At 43.6% G+C, this 22,038-nt stretch overlaps 1 protein-coding gene across 1 annotated transcript in view; it reads right to left on the bottom strand.

The window, feature by feature from the left end:
• PNPLA8 (patatin like domain 8, phospholipase A2) overlaps positions 1-6,554 on the bottom strand; it is a 125,224-nt gene extending 118,670 nt beyond the window's left edge. Inside the window, exon 1 of the mRNA XM_073619908.1 lies at positions 6,402-6,554. The gene's annotated coding sequence lies outside the window, so the exon portion shown is untranslated. The remainder of the gene's footprint in view (positions 1-6,401) is intronic.
• Between the last annotated feature and the right edge of the window lie 15,484 nt (positions 6,555-22,038).

Genomic DNA, 22,038 nt, shown 5'->3' with positions numbered 1-22,038 from the left:
CGGCGGTTCACACTGCCCTCTGCGAACCGCTGCGGGTGTCAATACAATGTTAATGACATCCCCCAAATCGGTTTGCAGATCGCAGTGCGAACTGTGAATTTGGACAGGAATTGGATCACATGGGTGTGAAAACCCATGCAAACTGATTCCAGTGCGGACAAAAAAAAAAAGGGTCCTGCACCAGTTTGGTCTGAATGTGATGCCATACAATCTTTATGCTAAATTCACATTGCACAGACATCGCTTGTGCGGTGCGAATCATATGCAAGGTTTGACTATAGTGTGAAATGAGGCTAAAGATGCGTATGAGTACATAACTTGTTTTTATGACAATTTATTTTTCCCCTTTGTTTATACTTAAAAAAGAGAAGTTCAAGATTTAAAAAAAACAAACAAAAAAACAATTAGGCCCCTTTCACACGATTGGGTCTGCTCGGATCCGCTTTTCAGGTGGATCCAAGCGGGCCACCGATTCACTTCTATGGGCAGGCGGATGTCAGCGGAGATGTTTCTGCTGACAACCGCCTGCCATGCGATCTGACAAGATCCATTGAAAACAGACGGATGGCGATACGTTTGCCGTCCGTCCAGCTGGTGGAATGAAAAACAGACAGGTAGTCTATTTTCATCTGATCTCCACGTAGAAGACAGCGGGGCTCTGACAGGTCCGTCTCAGCACAGTGAGCGGAGATGGACACGTCATCCACCTGCTCAGTGGGGGATAAACAGAGCGATCCCTGCTGAGCTAGTGGAGTCCATCCAGCAGATCCACCCAGTGTGAAAGGGGCCTTAGGCCTCATACACACTGGGTGTTTTTACAGCTGCTGTTTTTGGCTTCAGGCTTTTTTTCTGCAGTCAATAAACTCCCCAGCATGTTATCCTATGTGTCCATGCAGACATAGGCTGTTATCAGCGTTTTTTGGCAGAGTCATTTTCTGTCTGGAAAACCCCCCCAGAACTAGTGGGTTTTTAGGAGGAGTTTTTCAGCTGTAAAAACACTGATAAAAGCTGAAAAATGCTGAAAAACACCAAAAAAGCATTTTTGAGCCATAAGCTTTTGTGGGAGTAGAGTTTTGCAAATAAAACAAAAAAAAAACCAAAACACTACAGCTAAAAAATGCTACTGCAAAAACGTTGCAAAACTCATTCTACGGCTACAGCTTTCTACAACTAATGCTACTGCCATTTTTAGGACGTTCAGTGTACATTAGGCTTTAGGCATGCACACCGGACGTTTTTGGATGTTTTTACAAACAGCTGTTTTTGGCGTCAGACATTTTTTTCTACAGTCAATGAACTCCCCATCCTGTTATCCTATGTGTCCATGCACACATAGGCTGTTATCAGCAGTTTTTGGCTGTGGTGTTTTTTTGGCTTTAAAAAAAAAAAAAAAAAAAATAGTGGGTTCTGAGAGGAGTTTTTCAGCTGTAAAAATGCTCAAAAAACGCTGATAAATGCCAATAAACGCTCAAAAACGCTGCTCACCAGCGTTTGACGTTTTTGACCCATGAAAAAAAAAAAAAATTTTTCTTCTTTGACAAAACGCAAAAAAAAAATGCTAATAAACGCTAAAAACCGCTATTGCAAAAATGTTGAAAAAAATCACTGCATAACTACTGGCATTTGTATAACGTTATTTTAACGTCCAGTGTGCATGAAGCCTAATACTCACCTAGGGGGATAGCAAAAAGAGAACGCCAAATTTCAACACAGGATGGATCTGTGGAAATTTACTAGGTAGGGCAGTGCCACGTCCTAAATTTATGAATAATTAACAAAAAAGGAAGTGGAAAAATGGACTTTATAGGCACCAGTCATAAAATTAAATATAAATATTTTATTAAACACACCTAGGGGGATGTAGCATCGATCCGATGCTGCATCAGTCCCTTCTGGCTTGCAGTGAGAAGTGAGTGATCAAACACTACTGACTGTCAGTCCGCAGCTCTCTGCTCTGCCCCTCCAGTGCTCACTGGAGTGCTGGGCTGTGGAGGGGCTGGCTTAGTCTCTCTGCGGATCACTGAGAGGCAGAGCCAGGTGCCGGTCCAGGGATCTGGGTGGATCCCAACCATATGGGTCGGGATCTTTCCCAAGCCTGCAGCAGGGAAGTGACGTCAGCAGACAGCAGGCTTTAGCCCGGTGTCAGCTGAAAACAGAGGAGACAGAAGCGTAGAATTAACTGCACTCTAGCTTTGGCTATACATCTTACATTTATGTGCAGCAGCCTAAATTAGGGCCCTTTCACACTGGGGAGGTTTGCAGGCGCTATTGCGCTAATAACAGCGCCTGCAAACCGACCCAAAAGTGCCGCTGCTGTGTCTCCAGTGTGAAAGCCCCGAGGGCTTTCACACTGGAGCGGTGCGCTAGCAGGACGGGAAAAAAAGTCCTGCTAGCAGCATCTTCAGAGCGGTGAAGGAGAGGAGTGTATACCGCTCCTGCCCATTGAGATCAATGGGACAGCATGGCTATACCGCCGGCAAAGCGCCTCTGCAGAGGTGCTTTGCGGTGGTTTTTAACCCTTTCTCGGATGCTAGCGGGGGGGTAAAACCGCCCCCCCGCCCCCCCCCCCCGCTAGCAGCCGCATACCGACAGTAAAGCGCCACTTACAATAGCGGCGCTTTACCGCCGACGCCGCCCCAGTGTGAAAGGGCCCTTAACGTTTGGAGGTTCTAAGTAGATTTCTAGCAAAAAATAATGAATAATTGAACTTGTCGGAAAAAGGCCTGGTCAGCAAGTGGTTAAAGTCCCACCAGCACACAAAAAAATAAATAAATAAATAAAAAAGCATTACATGTTTAGCCCTCATGCACACAGGCTGTTAAAAAAAATGTTATGAAAACGCCAGTATCTTTGCAGTGATTTTTTTAAACTTTTTTCAGCTTTTTTCAGCGTTTTTGCAATAGTGTTTTTGAGCGTTTTTCCGCGTTAGCGTTTTTGAGCTTTTTTTTTTTTCAAATTTTTTTTTTTTTTTTTCAATGGATCAAAAACGCTAAAAAACGTTGGTGAATGACGTTTTAGAGTGTTTTTGAGCGTTTTTCAGCGTTAGAGCGTTTTTACAGCTGAAAAACGTCTTTCAGAACCCACTGGTCCTGGGTTTTTTTTACAGCTTAAAAACGCCTAGGTGGGCATGAAGCCATAGACTAACATAGACAGGCCTTTTTAAGCTGCAAAAAAAGCTCAAAAAAGCAGCTGTAAAAACGTCCGTGTGCATGAGGACTAATATTAAAAAACCTGGATACCAACAGCAGTGTGTAGAATGTTCACCCCCCCCCCCCCCCCCCCCAAACACGTTACAGCCATTAAGCTTTCAACAATAAATGTTAAAAAATAGCATTAAAATGATACAAAATTATTATTTTTTTTAACTATTAGGACTGTTGAGAAATAGGACGGCTCCTTTTCCTAGATTACATTTTACAGTACATGGTGTGATGGAATTTAGCAGCCTCATGTACAAAGTTTTGTTGCTAACTGGTTAAGTTTCATATCTCTGGAAGGAGCGTCCTTTTACAATCCACCAATCACAGCTCAGAACAAGGGGAACACCTCTCAGCCCTGTAGCACATACTAGAGATCATTCAGCTTCTTAATGCTGATCCCTCACCATGGCATAGTTCTAGGAATAATGTCATACAAGAATTTAGAACACCGACATACACGACAACAACACTGGAACAGAAGTCAACAAGAAGCATTGCTGATTACCAGGTCACATGGAAGATTTTATTACACCAAGTCCTGTATTGAGTAATCCACAACTGACTAATCATTATTAAGGCTCCAGGTACGCTTTGTATAGTCTAGTTACATTGTTTCAGCTTGACACAACATCAGTGTGCATATTCCATACCTGTGTGATTGTTGTGGAAGCAGAGAATCACCCCAGTAGTCATCACCACTGTTCCTTGCTGTATACTGAACACGGGCTTCCTGGCTTGGCATTGCCTCTATTATGAAAATGCCTTGTTTTTTTTTTTTTTTTTTATGCATGTAAGGCATTCTCAGACTGGACAAGCTCCCCTCTACCTTGTCCAATCAGAGATTTGTGCAAGGTGTTCCTTGCTTGGCACGGGTGCCATTCACAGTATGGCTTTCATTTTCTCAATAAATATAACACATTCTCTAATTAGATGGGTTGGGGAGCTGGGGAGGCACCATCACAATCTCCACCTTTTCCAACCACTACAATACAATGTCTTGTATTCATTGAAAAAAAATAAATAAATACTAGGCCTTTTATGAATGAAGGCAATGCCAAGAGAGCAACCCCCTGTGTTCACTATGCACAAGAGAGCCACTCACTACAGGACCTTGAAGATCGCTGACTACTACAGTGATTGTCAGCTTACACAGGGTGCCTCAGGCAGGAGATAAACATACTTACATTGCTGAAAGCCACAACAAATATGAATGAATACGATCTACTTGGAGCTTTTTTTTTTTTTTTTTTTAATGCTATAAATCAGCATGTTATGATTCAGAATAAGAGGAGGAAGTGCAATAAAACAAAGAAAAGAAATTCCAAATAAACTAGAGCCATTAATAAAGGTCACACAAATACACAATCAGTCTGCACCTTACTCAGAGTCCCCATCAGAGTCCTCCTTTAAACCAGGGTCCCAATCAGAGCCCCCCCCTAAACATCAGGGTCCCCATCAGGGTTGAAGCCTTACATCAGGGTCCCCATCAGAGTGCCCCTTCATATTAATGTCCCCATCAGAGTCCCTCTTTACATCAAGGTCCCCTTTATAAGCCTCCTTTACATTAGGGTCCCCATACCTTACATCAGTTTTCCCATCAGAGTCCCCATCAAAGTGCCCTGCTTACATCAGGGTTCCAATGAGATTCCCCCGTTGCATCAGGATCCCCATCATACATCCCCTTTACATTAGGGTTCCCACCAGAGTCCCTCCCTTACATCGTGGCCGCCATCAGAGTCCTCCCTTACATCGTGGCCACCATCAGAGTCCTCCCTTACATCATGGCCACCATCAGAGTCCTCCCTTACATCGTGGCCACCATCAGAGTCCTCCCTTACATCGTGGCCACCATCAGAGTCCTCCCTTACATCGTGGCCACCATCAGAGTCCTCCCTTACATCGTGGCCACCATCAGAGTCCCTCCCTTACATCGTGGCCACCATCAGAGTCCCTCCCTTACATCGTGGCCACCATCAGAGTCCCTCCCTTACATCGTGGCCACCATCAGAGTCCCCCCTTACATCGTGGCCACCATCAGAGTCCCTCCCTTACATCGTGGCCACCATCAGAGTCCCTCCCTTACATCGTGGCCACCATCAGAGTCCCTCCCTTACATCGTGGCCACCATCAGAGTCCCTCCCTTACATCGTGGCCACCATCAGAGTCCCTCCCTTACATCGTGGCCACCATCAGAGTCCCTCCCTTATATCGTGGCCACCATCAGAGTCCTCCCTTACATCGTGGCCACCATCAGAGTCCTCCCTTACATCGTGGCCACCATCAGAGTCCCTCCCTTACATCGTGGCCACCATCAGAGTCCCTCCCTTACATCGTGGCCACCATCAGAGTCCCTCCCTTACATCGTGGCACCCATCAGAGTCCCTCCCTTACATCGTGGCACCCATCAGAGTCCCTCCCTTACATCGTGGCACCCATCAGAGTCCCTCCCTTACATTGTGGCACCCATCAGAGTCCTCCCTTACATCGTGGCACCCATTAGAGTCCTCCCTTACATCGTGGCACCCATCAGAGTCCTCCCTTACATCGTGGCCACCATCAGAGTCCTCCCTTAACATCAGGGGTCCCATCAAAGTCTCCCTTAACATCAGGGCTCCAGTCAGCGTCCCCCTTTACATCAGGGTCTCTATCTTAGTTCTTACATCTCAGTCCACTGATCCTTGCACATCGGATGTGATCTGGACACAATCTCGTAGGGGGCTGTAGTTTGGAGCCCCTGGCTCTACACCAAGGAGCTGTGCCATTAAAGTGAGCAGAACAAAGGCCCATAGTGACATTACTAGTTAGTATGGAGTGATTGGACTCATTAAAGGCAATCCTGTATATCAGGAACTCATTCCTATGTGATTAGTGTGAAAAGCCCTGAAAATGGCTCATCCTTCATGGAAACCATTAGAAGGGGTAGATGACAATCATTATTATTATAACGTCAATAGACATTATTCCTCCTTGTGTCCCCCGTGCCTCCCTGTTTATGAATGTCCCCACCAATCACAGCTCAGCCTTCTATTCTTATATACATTACAGAGCTTGTGATGTCATCCCCAGTGTAATGCTATGGCAGAGTTCTCCCTCCCCCCCATACTGTATACATACAGTGGGGACGAACACAGCTATGGGGTGAGAGGAGCCATGGGCTGTCTAGGCACCCACTCATAGTAATGGAGGATCGGCGGTACTCACAGTGTTCCGGGTGACACCTAATACAGACAACACCGCTCACTCGCACATAGGCAGCCAGAAGTAGGCGGGGCCATTGGCCGGGCTGTCACTCGGTACGATCATCTGGGTGGCCTGACTCTCCGTAGGCGGAGTCCTCCCTGGTCACATGACTCGCACTCCGACTACGGCAAGCCGGCGGGTTCAGAAAACCTACAGCACGTCCACCCATTTAAATGCCCTCGATCATCTCCTTTCCCAATTCCCAGGGAGTGATTGTTCTGCTTTCAGAGAACAGAAGGGTCCAAAAACAAACGCCAATGTTCACCCCCTTTTGCATCTCAGGAGACTAAACCATTTTCTGACAGTGTAGAAGTTCTGGATGCACACCTCCCAACTTTTTGAGATGGGAATGAGGGACACCCATCAGAAAAAGCATGCAGGCATAGGACACACCCCTTGCCACGCCCCCTTAAAGGAGAATTGTACAAAAAAACAAGACTGGTTAAACCCACAAGTGTTTTTTTACCACTACTATTCCTTTATATTGGCTTTTGGAATTTACAAATGCAGCAATTTAGAAATCAGATGAAAGGTTTAGTACTGGAAAACACTTTTTGATAGATAAAAAGTGCATTTTATATACATCTATATAAATCAGACCAAAATGAGGAGGGACAGAGGGACTTTGCTCCAAATCAGGGACAGTTGGGAGTTATGCGGTTGGTAGTGGCCTTTCTCCAGCAGGGAGATTTCCTATCATCAAAGACCTGCATCTTCCACTCTTTTGCCCTCCCCAGAGGTTTATGTGGTTTGTGATGGAGAATCGCCATTTTCAATTTGTGGCCCTACCATTCTGCCTGTCCATGGCCCCTAGAGTGTTCTCCAAGGTCCTGGCTCCAGTTCTAGGCCCCCTGTGTACCCAAGGTATCCCTATTATAGCGTACCAGGACAACTTACTGTTGAGAGAGCAATTTGCTTCTTTCTTGGAGAACAATGTCACACTGTGCGTACTCTGGATAGGTATGGCTGGGTTCTCAATTTCCAAAAATCTGCCCTGCTCCCAGTCCAGAGGCTAGACTACCTGGGCCTGACCCTGGATACTGTCCAGGTGAGTGTGATCCTCCCTGCAGAAAATGCCTTGCTTTGTGGACTTGCTCAAGCCGACGACAAATCCCTCAATTCACTTTGTATGAGGGTTCTGGATAATAAAATCTAAAGAACTTCAGCGCGATCACTTTAGGAGAGAGTACAGAACTATCACCATGTAGCTGTGTAGTTGCCACTAGTAACAGACAATCCACCAGTTCACCCTGCTGCCAGACTTCATACATCGCTTACAGAGACAATGAACAGTCTCTTGCTGATTTGTTTTTTTTTTTTTTTTTGTTTTATTGGGGGGTACAACTTGGATGGGAAAAGGGTATATGGGATGCCCAAAGGACTGATTAGTTGCCATGATATTCTAAAGATCATTCACACTAGCACATAGATAGAGCCAGAAGAATTGATATGCATTTTTACTGAGTATGAATTTCCTCCTGTTGCTCCTCCTTTGCTTCACTCCCGCAGACTATTTCTCCTAAGAATTCCCCATCCCTCACTGTGTGAAAGATGAAGACATCACTTTTGACCATGTAAAAGTGATGGTCTAAGAATTTCTTTTCCTCCAGCACAAAACTTCTTTCCTCCTGCACAAAACTTCTTAATACTGAGGTAAATTAATGTCACATCCTCTTCTATGAGCTAGAAGGACCCCCTCTGAATGAGTTCTTCAGTCGGCTCTTGCTGCTCGCTGCTACTGGGCCTGAGGCCTGCAGTACCTCTCCCCGGAGACCCAGTAGTTTAAAAGCATTGTTGTCTTGGATGGTGGACTACTGTTCCCAGCCAACCCAGCTTGCAAATCCTGTGCCCTCAGACCACATCGATTTGACACATATTCCCACAGTCTCTCCTCTGATCCAGGACTCCTCATCATTCACTGTGTAAATGGTTAAGACTTTGCTAATGACGGTGTAAAAACAAAGTTCCCTCGCAGACTTCCTGGCACATCCAGCCCTCCACTGTGGTAACACTCACCAACCTTCCACTACCCTGAGTCCTTGATGAGGAACTTGACCGGACCATACGTTCCGACAGCTTCACCTGCCCCTCTGCTACAGGAGTTCTTTAGCACCGGCCGTGTGGTGACAAAAACATTGCCAATGACTGTATGGAGGCAAAGTTCCCTTGCAGCTCTCCATGGGCCTTCCCCCTGCGATCGGTAAACCCCCCCAGATGGGGGTGTCCTCCTGCTGCTGCTTAGTATTCCATTCCTTACTTCACTAAACCGACATCCCCCCCTAGTGGCATGTTATCTCAGCTTAAATAGGAGGCCCGCCCCCTGCCAATACCAGATGGGGATTGGTCATGGCCCCCACATGAGCTGTCTGCCACTCCAGTCCTAGGCCCAGCCCCTCTTCCAGAATATTCTCCCTAGACGCAGGGGAGTCGCCTCAGAACTGGAGCACAGGTGGTCACACCTACTGCTACTCTGACCACTCCCAGCCCCCAGATCAAAAGAGACAGGCCTAGCTTGCAGCATAGGCCTTTCTAAATTTGCCTGTGCTGACAGTTCCTAAAAAATCATTACTAGCACCTACCTATTGGTAGAGGGTGCTACATTTATAAATCACAAATGTGACTAGTGATAAATCCACTCAGAAATAAAACTAATAGTAAATCAACTCAACCTCAAATGTCTGTGTTCTCAACATCAAAAAATAGACTAGTAGAGTTGGGCGAACTGTCCAGCCTGAGCATCAGTTTGGGGCGAACGGTTCGGCATGAGCACCAGTTCGGGGGAACGGTTCGGCCTGAGCATCAGTTCGGGCCGAACATAGGCTGTTCTCCCCATTCGGTGAATAGCCAAATTTACAAGGTGTTCACGACGCCGAACGCCCTGCAATGCACTGGTCCACTGTGTGCATGGTACGGGCGCGCTCCCGTGTCCTGCTTCTGCGTCTTTTCACACAGAAAGCAGGACTAGGCCCCGGCGCCCGCGTCATTGGATTTGATTGACAGCAGCGGGAAACACAGGGTTCAGAGGGGCTGCTGAGTGACAAGGTTTTTCACCTTAATGCATAGAATGCATTAAGGTGGAAAAACACAAGGGTTTACCACCCATTTAACACATAAATATAACCCAAACAGTGCCACGTAGTACATAAATACTATCCAAATAAATGATATCATATACTGAAACCAATATCATAAAAATGTAAAAAAATGCTCTCACCTTAAATTGTGACCCAATATCAGCTCTCATGTGCTTGCCCCTTAAAGTGGGGTCCCCTGTACCACGGTTGTTATGCCTTTCTCCACCTTGCTGGTGTTCTCAATCCACCTCCATCTTCAGTAATCCCTCGATGAATGTGTATGATTCAAAAATAATAAAATACATAGTGCTCTCCATATAATAAACAGTATTTTTTATTTAAAAAAATATTATACTGAACTTATTTTGTGCACTAACACTGGTGCACATCAGTATTCAGGCATATAGGGGGTCATTTACTATAACTCCAGGAAGTACTGGGCACTATGGCAAATAATAGCGCCCATTTTAGCCAAATGGAAACAAAACCGGCGAATTTGCGCATGACAATTTGCAATATAAGCGGGGAACAACCGTTTGTAAATTCTAAATTGCCGCTAATTAGCGCTTCTGCGTATATACAAATGCCAATTCTTATCAAGTTGTTATATAGCACTGTACTGTAGCCATGATCCATGTATGTGAAAGAAACATTTTTATCAGAGATGTGCTCTAGTTCCCGTGCATCTATTGATTTATATTGCAATTAGTATTCCTAGTTTTTTTTCCTTCTTTTGCTAAGAAATGCAGTTCTGAATGATTATTACATAGTAATGTCTGTTATTCTGTAAAGTTACATGTATTAATCATTTAGGTTACCTATTTGTTGTATGTTGTTTTTTTCATGTTTTTGATTTATTATTTATTAATTTAGTTGACTATAAAGCAGTAATTATTTATGTTCATTCTTTAATAATACTACACTATTATGCAGGTCTTGTACTTAGCACAATGGCTTAGTGGTCTGCTTGGATATCTCCACACCACTCATGGTATGAGTTCAAACAACAACCAACCTACCATCCACCAGCTGTGTTTATTTTTTCAGTGCACAAGCGAATTAAAATAAACAAAAAAATGTAATCTGCCCATTAGTTAGTGTGTGGTGTTTGAAATTTCACACCATAATAGTATTGAATACTTACATATCATTGCATGCATCTGAAGAGTTAATATAATAGAATCAGCCAAATTTAAAGTGCATTGGCTAATTGGCATTCACCTATTTTCAGCATATGCTGCTTTGGCTAATTGGCTAATAGTCATTTGCTTTTTTTTCACCAATTCAATCTTTTAGTATTTCTCTGTGGGATTTGAACCCATGAGTTCTTCAAGGTAGAAGTGCTGACCGCTAGCCTATTGGGTGTAGCACAGTCATACATAGAAAATACATTCCCTAGAGTTTAATGTTTCTTCTCCCCGAGATGTCTCTCCTGCTGCCACCATCTTCTCCCGCTGATGTGTTCTTCAGCGCAGCTGGTTACCCACTAGTAAAAAAAAAGCTGCTCTTCTTGTGGCGGTCTTCTGTGGCCATCCAATAATGTCACCCGGAGAGTCCACTGCTCCATGGCTATGTAAGAGATGCCACACAGTGGGTGACAACACAGCGGAGGAAGACCACCATGGAAGAAGAGCAGCTTTTTTTTTATTAGCGGGTAACCAGCGGTGCGGAAGAACACAGCAGATGGAGAAGATGGCAGTGGCATGAGAGACTGCTCTGGGAGAATACAGCTCGGGGAGAAGATGGAGGAGGGAGAGACAGCGTCTGGAGAAGATGGCCCAGGGAAGAAGACAGTTCGGAGCTATTTTACAATAAAAGACTTGTCAAAAACCGGCTATTGATTTTTTTACATTTCACTGCTTTTTTTGGTGAATGGGTAGGGGTAAAATGTACCCCATACCTATTCACATAGGGGGCAGGATCTGGGAGCCCCCTTGTTAAAGGGGGCTTCCAGATTCTGAAAAACCCCCTGCCTGCAGACCGACAACCACCGACCAGGGTTGTCGGGAAGAGGCCCTTGTCCCCATCAACATGGGGAAAAGGTGCTTTGGGGCATGTGGCCTGGTAAGGTTCAGAAGGGGAGGGTGCTCACTCGTCCCCCCCTATCCTGACCTCCAGGCTGCATGCTCGGATAAGGGTCTGGTAACAATTTTGGGGGGCCCCACATCAAATTTATTTTACATCTTGGTGTGGGGTTCCCCTTAAAGTCCATACCGAAGGCCCTGGTATGAACTGGGGGGAACCTACGACATTTTTTTCCTTGAATTTTGGAATTCCATACCATAATATTATTGAATAAGTACATACCATTGCATGCATTTGAAGAGTTAAAATATGGAATAAAGCAAGCTGATGTGCTTTGGCTAATTATGCTTCTGAGTACAATGCACACTTCCAGGAGGTGATGCTGTCAGTGGGATTTGAATTCATGGCTTGAACTTTTGGGGGCAGCAGGGTATACTGCTATGCTACAGAGCTGAGCACTTACCTACAGAGAAAATACATTTACTAATGTTTGATTCTATACAATAATGTTTTGCATTTCAGGCATTAATATTATAGTAACAACCATGCTCATGCCGATGTGGCATTGGCTAAAAGGCATTCGCCTCTTTTCAGCATATGCTGCAGAGTACAATGCAAGCTTTCAGTAGGTGATACCATCTGTGTGATTTTCAGCCATTTGAGCACAATTATATTGAGAACATATGTTTACTAGTGTTTGATGGTGGGACTACTTTATATTCTAGGTATAAAATAGTACTCAGCATAGTGACTTAAGCACCTTTCACACTTGTGCGACCTGAAAGTTGCGAGATTTTAATGCGACTTTAAGCAATGCCTGTGTAATCTTGAGGTCTATGGACGCAGGAGTCGCAGGGAAAGACACGCAACTTTCCCACAATTTTGCATCAGCAATTTTGCCGCAATTCCAGGGAATGCCTGTGTAAACTTGAGGTCTATGGACCTCAACTCGCATCAAAGTCAGACCAAAGTAGTACAGGGACTACGTTGAAGTCAGTGTTACTTGAAGTCGCACAGATATGAATGGTACACATTGAAAATCATGGGGTATGACTTGTCATGCGACTCTGATGTCCAAAGTTGCACAAGTGTGACTCAGCCCGACTTTGTCAGCGATTTCAGAGACATCAGTGCACTTTCCTGCACAGATGTCTAGTGAAATCACATAGGTCCCAACTGTTCTCCTTTAAGAAGGTGTCCTATGCCTACCTACTTTTGCTAATAGGTGTCCCTTATACCCATCTCAAAAAGTTGGGGAGGTAAGAAATCGCCCCCTGAAGTCGCCCAAAGTAGTGCAGGAACTACTTTTGGGAATCGTTGTGGCGTTGCACCAATTCGGACAGTTCCATTGCCATCAATAGGCGCCTATTTGGCCTACAATTTGACATGTCAATTCAGACCTATGTGAACATGGGTGAAGTTGCATAGATATTAGAGCTGCACGGTTCTGGCCAAAATGAGAATCACAATTTTTTTGCTTAGAATAAAAAGATCACGATTCTCGCGATGTAAAATCTTTCACATTATTCCACAAAAAATTGGGCTAACTTTTCTTTTTTTTTTTTTTAATTCATTAAAGTAATTTTTTCCAAAACAAATTGCATTTGAAAGGCACAAATACAGTGTGACATAAAATATTGTAACAACCACCATTTTATTCTCTGGGGTCTCTACTAAAAAAATATATATAGTGTTGGGGGGTTTTCTAGCAAAAAAAAAAAATGATTTTAACCTGAAACCAACAAATGTCAAAAAAATGTTTAGTGTTTAAATGGTTAAACTCTCCTCACTTACACAGAAGTCTATTTCATTGACAAATTGTTACAAGGTTTCTAGTTAAGTTCACTGATAAAGAATGTTCTAATTCTTGGTAGACTTCCTGGTTTTTCAGCTGTGGCTTCAGAAGAGCAGAAAGAGTTCTTTGCATAGCAAGAATCGTGAAACGCTTTTTTCAAGATCGTAAAGGGGAAAAAATCACGATGACGATTAATCGTGCAGCTCTAATAAATATGCATGGAAATCAAGGGGGACAACTTTTCATGTGACTCTGAGGTCCAAAGCTCCATGAAAAGTCACCCAAGTGTGAAAGTAACCTAATGCGATTAATTGATAACACCTTTGAATAAGGCCCCATTTGCACTTGTGGGACCTTAAAATTGCACAGCTTTGTCATGACTTGAAGTAATGTCTGTGTAATCTTGTGGTGTATGGACCTCAAATTGCATCAAAGTCAAACCAAGGTAGTGCAGGGACGAATTTGCTTCACTTTCAGGATGCACAAGTGACAATAGGGCCAAATTCAAAGGTGTTATCCTTGAATCTCATTCACACTGCTACGACCTGAAAGTCACACTATTTTGCTGCCACTTTGCCGCTGCAACTTGGCCCCAACTTCTGGGAATGCCTGTGTAATATTGTGCCCTATGTACCTCAAGTCACACCAAAGTAGTACAGGGACTATTTTGAAGTTGGTGCAACTTAAAGTAGCACAGATATGAATGGTTATCATTGAGAATCATGGGGTACAACTTGTCATGCAACTCAGAGGTCCAAATTTGCTGGAAAATTCGCCCAGCTGTGAAACAAGTCATATATATTTTAATAAAAGGAGCTCTCATTTATATTTGCATAGTCCTTACTGATTTACATCAGCAGAACAAATGCAGGAAGTGATGTGTGCACATGGGACGGAAGCAAATGTGTGGTGATGCCAAACAAATCAATGAACCCCACCCACACCAAATCTAACTAGGACATCCACCCCCGCATTGATTAAGTACAAGTACATATCCTACACTTACCCGGCCAATGAGCAGCACCTCCTCTTTGCTAAAGAGACCTCACCATGTCCACCTAGATGGAGATCCTGACCAGCACAGGAACTTCCGGGTGCATACGATGACTAACTTCCAGGTCAGAAGGTAAAACCACGCTTTTGATTGCAGCTGCGAATATTTGATCTCAACCATGATTAGTATTTTTTATTTTCAGATATGCAAATCTGTATTTCTACATATATTTGAAGGTAAACTTAAGGGAGTTTGATAAGAAATGGTGTCCCTGGCTTAGCAGCAGGTGAATTACAAAGACAAAAGGCCCAGTTTGAGCCCTGGTTCACACTGACAGAGGGAGGAAATCATTCAGCTGAACTCCCACAATTTCATTCCTGCATGTCAGTCCTGACTGTTGGGGGCAACATCAGAGACATTGGTGCAGGTTTCTGCACCAATATCAATACAAATCGCACCAATTAGAATAGTGCAATTGCCACAGATTTGACATGTCAAATCACACCAATGTGAACCAGAGCTGACACATTCAAAACACTGCCTATGCACCAGCTGAATTCATTACCTGCAATTCTCCACAGCTGTTATATATAAAGATTCCACCTTTATCATTAACTTGCAGTTGTGCAGAAGCCTAGGTTTACATTGGAGCGATTGGTCATGCGATTTGAGAGATCAAATCGCATGACTATTGGCAATGGCACTGTTCCAATCGATGCAACATTTTTTTTGTGGCGCCGCACCAATTTGCTAAAGTAGTTCCTGCACTACTTTTGCCGATTTCAGGTGCGACTTCAATAGACATTTGTGTATGAAGCCACCTGAAATCACGCTGAGCTTGCTACTTTGAAATTGCGCTACTTCAAGTGAAGTAGCGCAATTTCAAAGTAGCATCAATGTGAACCAGGGCAAAGAGATTAGTTTTTTTGTGCACAAATACATATTGAAATAAAATATGAGATATTGCACTTTCCCAAAACCACCACCCACAAAAACTAAAGCGAAAGAAAAGTAGAAGGAAAAAAAAAAAACACCACAACAAAAGCTCAATAATGTACTTTTATTTTACCAGCAGAAAAAAAAAAATACATTTACTAGCTTCAAAAAAATTTGGACAGGATATATGGTGCTACATTTAGCAATGGAATTTTAAGGGCCCTGCTCATAGGAGCTTACAATCTAAAATTAGACAAAACCTTAGAGTGGATACAGCTTTAATTTCAGTGTATAGCGGGCAACACATCACATTATTATCTGCAAGATTATAGAAACATACTTAACAGTCATTCTTACAAAGCATTCCCACATAATATTACAAAAGACTTATTCAAAACACCCACCACCAGCCCACAATCCACACATACATACATTGGTGACCATGTTCTGCTGGAAGCTGCATTTCGGTGTACACAATTAAACAAGATCAAAAAGAGTAGGTCAGCAGATGCTTCCAAATGATGTTTGCATGATCAGACAGGAACAATACACACACATTGACAGCATGGCCACATAAACCCACTTTTGATTGAAAAAATGCACAAGAATTTCATCAAATCTCCCAATTTCTTTCCTTCTCCCACCACACATCACAGCAAAAAACGTGACCTTCTCAGGCCAAACGAACCCCCCTACTGCAGGCCTTTATATAAGAGAGGTTGTATTGTTAGCACACTGACACACCCAATAGAAGTACACGCCCACCAGTATCTTTCAATCTGTCTCTTCATGTATGTCTAAAGTGATTGCACCTGATGAGCAGGAACACATAATACTATTTGCAACTGTGTTAGCCTTGGCTATGTGCATCAAATCTCCAACTACAGGCCAAAGATCAAAGTCCATTTGCATCCACATAAACAAAGCAACAGTTTTCTAAGCATATGTACCCGTGCAGTGTAAACCCTAAAATTTGAAATGTCCAAGTCCTGAGCATGATTAGTGCTAATAAACATTAACATCAGTCCCTGGCTGCAATGAGCTTCCAATATAAAGTCCAAAATTAACTTTCCTGGTGCCTCCATGGCAGCATCCCAATGGTTGGTTGCTCCGCCCCCGACCAACCCACAGGACCACTTTAACTCTATAAATAAAAGAGTTGTTCCTCCCCACCGTCATTCTTTTCTCTGTCCTCGTTCCTACAGGATCAAGCGCTCAGCCCTACCTCACCGCTTTATGGTGTGACCATTGCAGGTTCATGCTCTCCTGCAGTATGGAGTCCCATTGCTTGGGCTGCTAAAAGCGCCAGATAAGTATGGGAGCCCGTTTTTCTGTGGATCTTTTTGGGGCTTGGTGGGTTAACGGGTGCCAGTTTTTCTCTCCTATATATTCCCTTGTTCGGCATACTAAAACCCTGAATGCTTAAATGCTTGTGCTTTTTACAAAAACGCTATGAGGTTTTTGCCTACCTCCACAGCATGCCTCATGTGCCAGTGTAGCTCTCCTCTGAGTGCAGAGGAGTGGGAGTATATATATATTTATATGTATACCTATATATAAATTTTTTTTTTATTGTTCTTCCCTCCTCTGCAAAATCCTTTTTTGTTTTTAACTACTTTTATATTAAATTTTAATCGTTCCTTTTTAGCTGTCCCTAGTACTATAATGCCGCATCAAAAAGATCCTCAACATACCACTAGGTAAGGGCGGCAACTTTCAGGTAAGTTTTTTTTTTTTTTTTTTTTTTTGTTTTTTATCAAGAGAAAAGAGCACCCCGGGCTGATTGAAACACCCTTGTCTTTGTTTCTATTTTTTGTCTTAGCCCGCATCACAGATCTTCCTGCAGATCATCCCATAGAGATTCTACAGATAGACGATAAAAGGACCATAGGAGCTCGGGTCATTCTCATTCGTCCTCGGCCCATACTTCCCGCAGTGGGCACAGATCATCTCGACATACCTCTAGTAAACAGGACTCCCAGCACAGACCTGTGTATCCAGGAGAGAAAGCATGCTGGGTGTGTGGCAAACAAGCCCTCCCTGATAAATTGGTATGTGGTCAATGCCTCCTGGAAGCTACAGGAGACAAAGAGAGAGAGAAACTCGAGTCAATGGAATCAATCAAAAGAATGATCAAAGACTCTATCTGGGAGTTAGCCTTATCCCAAGATCAAGCAACCCCACCCGCAGATGAAGCAGCAGTGAATACACCCAATCCACAGCCAGACACAGAGGTTATTTCTGAAAGCGATTCTGATGTGGGAGAAGAGAATGCTCCAGCCTTTGATTTTGCTCTAGTGGAATCCTTTATCAATGCGGTAAAGGATGCAATCCAATGGGAGGAAGATCCAGAGCCTCCATCTAAAGCAAAGAAATATTTTCCACACCTGAAGAAAAAATTATCAACCTTCCCTTTAATGGAAGAAATAAAGGAAATTGTGACAGATGAATGGCAGAAGGTGGATAAAAGACCCTTAGCTTACAATCGTTTTCTCAAATTATACCCACTTGCTGAAGCAGATGCCCAGCTTTTTGATTCGCTTCCAACGGTAGATGCTTCAATTATGAGATTAGCCAGGAATACAACACTGCCTCTAGAGGATGCGGTCTCTTTCAGGGATGTACTTGATCGAAGGATCGATTCAGATCTAAAAAAATCTTATCAAGCTGCAGGAGGGGCATGTAAGCCAGCAGTAGCCCTAACTTCAATCTCTCGGGCTACTAGAGTATGGTCAGACAATATTGAGACAGCCCTCAGACAGGGGGTGGGGTCTAACGAGATCATCAAAGCACTAGATGAGCTGAAGCTGGCCTCAGATTTCATGGCGGAGGCCGCCATTGATGTCCTCAAGTGTTCCTCCAGAGCTATGCTGTATTCCATCACTGCCAGAATGGCATTGTGGCTAAAACCATGGTCAGCCGACCCAACCTCAAAACAATACCATACCATACAATGGGAAAGCTCTGTTCGGCGACAAAATGGATGCAGCGATTACCAGAGTCACAGGAGGGAAATGTGGTCTAATTCCCCTGGACAGAAACAGGAGGAAAAGATTTGTGTCACGTCCAGCTGGTCAGCAGAGAGCAAGAGACTCCAGAACGTACCGCCCGGGCAGGGAGTACAGAAGAGGCTGGAAGGGCTCGCAGGCAACTTTCTTGAAGGCGGGGAAGCCGAAAACCTCAACATCCACGGTTGAGGGCCAGAAGTCTTTTTGACTCCCTATCCACCCAAACCGCTCCAGTAGGAGCTCGACTCAGGGCGTTCGCCCAGGTTTGAGTGGAGAATTGTACAGATCAATGGGCAGTCTCCACTGTCATTCAGGAGCATTTCTGGACATTCAGAAAACGGCCCCCACCCTTTTCATTCCAGCCAACGAAGATACCAACCTCCAAAGAGAAGAAAGAGGTCCTTCTTCAGTATATACAAATTCTTATCCAGCAGCAAGCAGTAGTTCCAGTTCCAGACTTGAAAAAACACTCAGGGTTCTTTTCCCCAGTCTTTTTGGTCCCCAAAAAATCGGGCGGCTGGAGGCCCGTGTTGGACCTGAAGAGGTTAAACAGATACATCCATACAGAGCATTTCAAAATGGAATCCTTAAATACAGTGATCCTATCAGTACAGCCAGGGGATTGGATGGTCTCTATAGACCTTCAAGACGCATATCTCCATATACCTATCCTGCAGCAGTTTCAACCTTTCCTACGTTTCAAAGTAGGCGATTTACACCTACAGTTTCAATGCCTGCCGTTCGGGATCTCAACAGCTCCCAGAACCTTTACCAAGGTGCTAGTGGCAATCCTGGCTCCTCTTCGAGAAAAAGGGATTTGAGTGCTTCACTACTTGGACGACTAAAAAAATGAATGAATAAAAACCAAGCGCTGATGTGGATAGATATGTGTGATATAAATAAATTGTGCTAAAAAATATATATAAACCAATATAGTTAGTGCTATAATAAAATCAGTAAATTAAAGCTGCTATCAATATAGGGTGATCAGATAACCAAACAAATAGTACTAAGTGCACAATATGCTGCTGCGACTAAGCTTAAATCCAGGAATAAAAATGCATACATGTGAATAAAATAGATAAATAATTATGGTGCTAATACATGTGTTAAAATTGCCAAAATAAATCTTCAAATTGGTGATGTGACGGTCAATATAAATAAAATAATAATGACACTCTGGGTACAATGTCCAGATAGAGATAAATAGTGGGGGAAAGTAAAAATAATTAAACAGTTCGTTCCCTTAATCCAGATTGACTCACTGGGTTAGATCGTTTGTCTCAGGATATTTAGTTTTTCTTGCATCCCACTTCAGCCATAATACTGTTGGTGATTCAGCTCTCAGGATAAAGGTTTTATGCAAAGCAAGCAAAGAAAAAATAGATCATTGTGCAGTGAACTTACTAGATAGTGCACAAGCAAAACAGGGACAAGAGATACACTCACAAACTCCCGGTCTATTAGAAGCATTCAAATATGCAGATTGCAGTCAGCCGCTGTGGACGAAGTTTCCCATAGAGAAACAGCTGCTGTTAACCTTCAGGTGTATTGCAGCACTGAACGTCCTAAGCTCCTCCTGAGGAGGAGGAGCTTAGGACGTTCAGTGCTGCAATACACCTGAAGGTTAACAGCAGCTGTTCCTCCCCTGAGACGATTTGCCGAGCAGCTAGTTGGTTGTCATTCAACACTTTCATGTCTCACTATAGTGTAGACCCAGCGGTTCTTACTTCCCGGGAATTTGGGGAAAGAACGTTACAGATGTCTAGGCTGTAGTTTTTCATTAAATTTCTTATTGCAGTACCCTCCCTGTAAGCGAGTTATTTACCATTGGTATGCTGCCATGGAGGCACCAGGAAAACGGAAAATTGAATACTTACCTTTCCGTAATTTTCCTTTCCTGGTGCCTCCATGGCAGCATACACCCTCCCTTCAATAATCCTTAGTTTTCTGAGATCTAGTTACAAGAATGACGGTGGGGAGGAACAACTCTTTTATTTATAGGGTTAAAGTGGTCCTGTGGGTTGGTCGCGGGCGTAGCAACCAACCATTGGTATGCTGCCATGGGTAGGCACCAGGAAAGGAAAATTACGGAAAGGTAAGTATTCAATTTTCCGTTTTCTTACATTAGAACCTATTTCGACAGGAGACAAATAACATGCCAGCATGTCTTTGGATTGTGGTGAGAAACCCACACAGGGAGAACATATAAACTTCAACACAAGGATTAGCATGTTGGGGAATTAAACCAACATCCCAGGTACTGCTAGACAGAACTGCTACCCACTTAGCCACCAGGCAGCCCCACACATGTTTTCTGCATCTCTGTGGTGTGAACCAGTCCTAAGTCCATAGCCATGCTCAGTGTCACAAGCAATGTACAATATATTGGCCTAAGTATTGGGATGCCTGCCTTTAAATGCACATGAACTGTAATGGCATGCCAGTATTAGTATTGGGTTCAAAACTCATTTGGCCCACCCTTTGCAGCTATAACAGCTTCAACTCCACAAGGTTTAGGAGTGTGTCTATGGGAATGTTTGACCATTCTTCCAAGTGCATTTGGGAGGTCAGGCACTGATGTTGGACGAGAAGGCCTGACCTACAGTCTCCTCTCTAATTCATCCCCAAGGTGTTCTGTTGTGCTGAGGTCAGGACTCTGTGCAGGCCAGTCAAGTTCCTCCACCCCAAAATCACTCATCCATGTCTTTATGGACCTTGCTTTGTACACTGGTCCAAATGATTTGGTGGAGGGGGATTATGGTGCGGGGTTGTTTTTCAGGGGTTGGGCTTGGCCTCTTAGTTCCAGTTAAGGGAACTCTTAAGGCGTCAGCATACCAAGACATTTTGGACAATTTCATGCTCCCAACTTTGTGGGAACAGTTTGGGGATGGTCCCTTGCTGTTCCAACATGACTGCACACCAGTGTACAAAGCATGGTCCATAAAGACATGGATGAGCAAGTTTGGGGTGGAGAAAATTGACTGGTCTGCACAGAGTCCTGGCCTCAACCCGATAGAACACCCTTTGGCTGAATTAGAGTAGAGACTGCGAGCCAGGCCTTCTCATCCAACATCAGTGCCTGGCCTCACAAATGCACTTCTGGAAGAATGATCAAACATTCCCATAGGCACACTAAACCTTGTGGACAGCCTTCCCAGAAGCTGTTCTAGCTGCAAAGGGTGGGACAAATCAAATTTTAACCCTACGGACTAAAACTGGGCTGCCATTAAAGTTCATGTGTGTTTAAAGGCATGCGTCCCAATACTTTTGGCTAAATAGTGCATCTGGAAAAGACCTACAATGGTGGTGGAACCCTTCTACACATAACTACTGCATTTAGACATAGTTATAGGACCTGGGAGATGAGACAACTTCTCTACATGAAGTAACATGGTTGGGATTTGAACCCAGACCCTCAGAGATACTAAGCAGAAGTTCTAACCTCTAAGCCATGGAGCTGCCACGTGTGAGAACCTCCTACACATAAATACACATAAAAACACATAAATACTGCATTTCTTTGGACATACAGGTGATGGAATTACATTACTCAAGAGTTATTCTTCTTGATTTATTCTGTGATATTTGGTGTTTTTTTGTGGGTGAGAGTAGAATATTACCCTCAAATTTTTGGGAATTACATTTTGATTTCTGATGTTGGTACACATATCACATTTTTTGGGCTCAAATTATGAATATTTGGAAATAATAAAAAGCACAAAATTTGTGATTCATTTTAAATTTGCATCAGCAATGGTATTGT

This window comes from Aquarana catesbeiana, linkage group LG03 (assembly GCF_042186555.1).
Source record: "Aquarana catesbeiana isolate 2022-GZ linkage group LG03, ASM4218655v1, whole genome shotgun sequence".
NCBI lineage: Eukaryota > Metazoa > Chordata > Amphibia > Anura > Ranidae > Aquarana > Aquarana catesbeiana.
The sequence above is the reverse complement of the archived record's forward strand: the minus strand, read 5'-3'. Positions and strand labels throughout refer to the sequence as shown.